This window comes from Ammodytes marinus (assembly GCF_949987685.1).
Source record: "Ammodytes marinus genome assembly, chromosome: 10".
NCBI classification, from domain to species: domain Eukaryota; kingdom Metazoa; phylum Chordata; class Actinopteri; order Uranoscopiformes; family Ammodytidae; genus Ammodytes; species Ammodytes marinus.
This window is the reverse complement of record NC_137214.1, coordinates 24,616,049-24,621,871: the sequence shown is the minus strand read 5'-3', so window position 1 is coordinate 24,621,871 and position 5,823 is coordinate 24,616,049.

Genomic DNA, 5,823 nt, shown 5'->3' with positions numbered 1-5,823 from the left:
TGGGACAACAAAGTGAAGATAGTCCAGCTCTTTTTGTGAAGCATGTGGTTTATCAACCCTCCATACATCAAGCACATGTTGTGAGACGCTCTTTATGCTTTGAGAAAGTTAGTTGTGATGCGCAAACCGCCAGTGTGAAATACGTGCCTGTGCTGTGAACATCACCATTAAGTCCTGAAGCTGCAAAACAATCGTTATTTCACACCCTGTTGACAACAATACCATAGAATGAAACGTACATAATGAGACATGCTGTACGTGTGAAAACAAGTGAACAGCTTATAGTTAAAACAGCACAGACAGATAAACAATTGGATATATTTTACTCAGTAAAATCTAAGCATAACTGCGGCCAAGTCTCTATGCCAAGTCCAAGATTAGAATAATGGAGGACAATAATTAAGGCACTGACGCAGAGGAGTGAAATTAACAATAACTTTAACATTGTAGACGTAAGAGAATGGCTTTGAAAGTTGTGTGCAGATCCAAACCTTCACAAAAGCCAAAGGTTTGTGAACTTGAGAAAAACTAAGCAAAACCAAGTTCAGCCTCCTGCGGAGAATGACAGAGATACAACATTTTTCTTTTATTCTATACATTTCCTCAAATAATGTTGCCGTGAGGAGCAGCCTTTCTCTTAGGGAAGCCAGCCAAGAAATTTACAAAACTGTGGAACTGAGTTGAATAAAGACACTGACTCTTGTATAAACCCAATCAGGCTGATCACTAAACAAACTCACTGCAACCTCTGTATGTTCCAATTCAACAAGCTGTTTATTGATATTAAGCAAACATAAATACTTAAAATTCATTTGGTAAACTGCAAAAAAATAAGTTTTGGATGGATTTTAAATGAACCTGCAAACTGTGTATCCTTAATAATATTGTATCAATATCACTTGATCTTTTTTTCATATTAAGAGAGAGATATAAGGTATAAAATGGTAGCTTCCCCGTTAAAGATTATCAGAGGTAAAGGCTCAGTAAGTAGGACATGACATGTGCTTAGTTTAACAACATTTCTCTACCTTCAGAAACTGTAAGAAAAAGAAAAATCAGCCCAGAAACGTCTTCCAACCGTGTCTAATCAATGTAGAATTAAGTCAAAGGAAGAAGTAAATCTGGCAATCCACTGATCACTAAGCTACAGAGACTTCACACCCTTTTATCAACATATCCCCGCATGGTAAGGAGAACAGGTTGTCTGTTCTTAAGAATGTGAGGTCTTTGATCAATCAATCTACATAACTCTCAGCCGACGTGAAATATGGCTTTATCCACTGAAATAAGGCTTCTGTGATTGATTGTGGGTCCGGGAAAAAAGGAGGACATAAAAAATCTAACATGACAGGACACGGAATACAGCTAGGAAATGTTAATTTAACTTTCTTCAAGTGGAAAGCTGGATGGATGGATGGATGCATGGAAGGAAATATATAGATGAAGCGACCTGGACGTAATTAGTTGTCAAGGAAATTACTATGAAAGTCCACCATGGCACGATTTGCAGTGAAAGCAGTCACATATAACGTTTCCCCCGCAGTACAAACATAGCAGTTTATCAAATTAACGCGGCTTGATTATAATGCTTTTCTGAAGCCATTTGAGCATGTTTGCAGTTCATGCATATGGCCTAAAAAAGAAATAGTGGATGTCAGGCCCAGATACTGTATTTACGCCTGCAGTGTCTACACCACTACATACAGCTCATCAAGCAAACCCCCCATCCATGCATTCTCTAAGGGCATGTCAAAATAATGAGCAATTGTGTGACACTTTCTTTGACACCCTCTATGAGGCTGCGCTTAAAAAAACAGTGTTGCTTTAGTTAAATGCTAATAACAGAATGCTAACATGCTCACAATGGTAGCAATGTGTGTGTTTGCATTTAATTTGTCAATATGCTCATATACACAAATAGATCCCTCAAAACCGAAACAGTGGCACTAAAAAGTAAAGTCTGTGGTTAACCAAAGGCAGTGGACTTCATCGTCTGGGAACACATTACACATTTAAGGCATAATCAAATGGGGACCAGGCCATCCACGCTCTTACATTTTGCTGTAATCATTATATCAGCAGAGTTTAAATCAATGCTCTAACCAAACAAATATCTGCGTGTCATTTAATGACACTGTTGATCAAAATAGTGCAATGTTGCTTGAATTGACAAAGCATCATTTGCCACACTTTGAAGTGTGTTATTTTTTTACACATATACATGCAGAATAGCCGCCTATGACAAGCAGCACTAAAGACAAAGGACTAAATAGTGTTTCTCCGATTGATTTAAATACTACCGATTGATTTAAATACTCCTGGAAGATCCATACAAATTAATGTGGCTGAAGACGTATATAGCTCACAAAGATGGGGCTCAAAGGAGCTGACACCTACACCATTGCATATAGGGAAATAAACATACATTAAAGTTATACATGTCTGAACGACCCCCATTCACTTTGTTAAAGCATTTCTCTATATTACCTATGTCTGCCCGTTGCACAGAGCATGACAACTCACTTTAAAATGGATGGATTTAAGCTGTTATTATTCAAAAAAGAGTACAAAATAAATAAATACATTTCCCTTGTTTGGATGTTTTTTTTTTCAAAATAGATCACAGGACATGCTGCAGTAGAAAACAAATTAAATGTAATATCAGTCGGTGTGGCTTTATTATGAGTTATTGTACAGCCTTGAAAAGATGAAGTACACGTACAGACAAACTGAATACAGCAAAAAGCTCAATCCCATGTCAACATATCCAATTTCAACTTGTCGGTTGTTGTTGTTCACATGGGCATCAACAGAAGAGCAATGGAATAGGGTTGGAGTTTAAATATAAGTGAAGTTGCAACAGCAAGATTAAAATGAAAAGACTTAATTAAAATGAACCCAAAATGACTCGAAACTGTTTGTTGTTCCTGTTGTGAACTGTGATGAAGTGCTAGTGTCGTGTTGCTGCGATGGCGTGGCTCTAGGCATTATACCCGCGCCACACAGTCCTCTTTAACTTTCACATCTTGTCAGAGCGCACCGAGGAGAGCTGCAGTCCAGAGAGGATGAAAGAGGACCTGACTCTAATTGAATGTGCTTAACGCTAACCGGAAACAAAACAGCATGTAATAAATGTCCATTTTAAAGAGCCCAGCTTACTTGACAGAATGGGGCCAATGAATTAGACATACAGTGGAGATGGGACGCCTGCATGCCGAGAGCAGAGAATCAGCTGTGCACCACCAGTGCTGCGTTTAAATACATTCATAGAGTCATTGCATCGCTGAGATTTTAGAGGAGGATCCTGAGAGAAAGCAGAAAAGCACAAATCGATATTTTTCGATCTCCACTTCTAAAATTGTATGTTTTCTTCTTTTCTCTTCTACATCACTGTACAGTGACTATCTCTGGGTTTAAGGCCCCCCGTTTGCACACAGCAAGACATCAAGAAGTGTCACCTTGGTGTCTGAAAAGTTGCGATGGATATTTGTTTCTATATTTTATGACACCAACCAATTCATTTAGTCATCAAAAACGTACTCAAGGGATGAGACGGCATTAATAAATCAATTGGCATTCATATTAAACAGGCATTATGGGCACCCCAGTGGCTCACCGGGTAGAGTGCGTACCATTAAGAATTCTTGTTGCCGCGGCCTGGGTTTGACTCCAGCTTGGGCCCTTTTGCTGCATGTCATCGCTATATCTCTCTCTCTCTCTCTCTCTCTCTCTCTCTCTCTCTCTCTCTCTCTCTCTCCCCATGTCGCCACTGCACTGACATGGTGAATGTATTAGCAAACAGTTGTGTAGAAATACATCCATTAGACATAGCACAACACTAGTATTAATTTGGAGTCATGTGTGTCTCCAACTAATAACTGGAAGTGCAATATTCTCTCTAGTGTACCTTTGTTGTGGACTTCACAGACTCGTATGAACAATGTATCTCTCGTCTAGTGCTAAATGCTCCTCCAGGTTCACCAGCTGGTCTATGGCATGCATTAAAAAGACTCCCCTCATATTATTCTACTCACTAATAGTGTGATGCTCACAGCAGCAGTTTGTAATGTAAGCTACAGTAGGAGGCATATCCATGGCATATACAGCTGTATTGTCTGCATGGCGTGGTGCTCCAGTCTAATTTGATTTTACCCACAAAACCCCAGCCAGTGAAGAGGTTGCATAGAACTCAACAGAGAACAAGTACCTAGAGGGAGGCAGAGAGAGAGAGAGAGAGAGCGAGAGAGATGGAGAGAGAGAGAGAAGAGATGGCAGTCGATGTGAGGGAACAGCTGCCAAAGGAGAGGACAGGAGTGGAGGAGGAAGAGAGCGGGAGAACGGAGAAAAGAAGCTGGGGACCTGACACATCTGGTTAAGGCAAGAAAAAGGAGTGAGCGGAGGGAGCAGATCTAAGGTAAAACCCCTGACTCTTTCTTAAATAGAGCATGAAGACCACACGCTTACTGAGTGGGACCCGCCTGTTGCCAGCAAACTGGGCCGTGATTGCATAGTTTATGGCTGAGGCATGATGGGTACGGATTAAAGATGGCTAGCCTGAGGGCCTACAGCAATACCATTACTCTTGATGGATTCCTTCTTCACTCACATATTCTCTGCAGACGTCAGGGCGGCCACACGGCTTGACTAATGCATGGCATGGTGACGGGATCAGAAGAGGCAGGGGAGGGATGCTCTGCAGCTTCAAGCCAACCCCGTGCTCCCTTTCCCTGTGCCCTCCTCTCATCCACAGTTACACTCCACACTCTCACAAGACTCACAAAGTGTTAATGTATGTTATAACTCTGACACTTACAAGCACTGACACTGCTCTATTACATTATGTGTAGAATATATTCCTGTTTTTCATATACTTATAAATTAAAACCAGTTTTTGGTGTACACTGATCACAGAACAGTCATGCTCTTCACCCCCTTTCTTTTCTTTCAAATTGAAGGTGGCAAATCATAGTCAATTAGGTTTACTTTCTTCAAATGCTTTCAATAAAAAATATTTGAAACAGGTTGTTTTTTCTCCCTGGATGAGTTCAAAATGTAAATGTTACTAGTCAAGTAAAGTCATTTGTATCCAAACAACCCAGTATGACAAATAACAGACAAATTGACCCTCCTTGCTTGTTGATCCGCCACATCAATGGTTATACTCGCTCAGCGGGTCAGTCAAGGTGATGCAACTTCCACTTTGCAAGGGATTGTGGATCAGAAAGGCCAAACAAGCAACATCCTTTTCTTCAATTATGTCAAAATCATGTACCTATCTTATTACTGTCAGATATTATATATACTGTTGATTTTCTTTGCGTATGTAGCCTATTTGCATAATAATGAAAATATGTATTTTTTTTCATCTTTTTCTCTTTTTACTTTGAAATTATCAAGTTATATTATTATAATTACTTATTTATTGTTTTCTTGATTTAACTGATAGCAAGGAGATCTTATGTAATGTCATGTCTTGTCGAATTTTTTGAGGAAAAAAATATTTAGATAACATAATTGTCAAGCTACATCCTACATTGTCTTCCTATCTGGCACACTATATACCTTAAAAACAATACTTCCAATGAATGTGAATAGTATGGATGCTGGAGGACGTTGAACAACTTCAGATATATTATGATATTAAACATAACTAAATTAATCTGATTGACAAAAGTGCTGTGACTGCTTAGAGAAAAAAAGTTAATCTGCAATGCCAGAAAAAAATATGGTAAGAGGACAGACACAGTTGAAACTGTGATACCTTTCAGATACAAATGGGTCCAATGTGCGCACTAAACCCCTGTCACTCACATGGGCTGATGT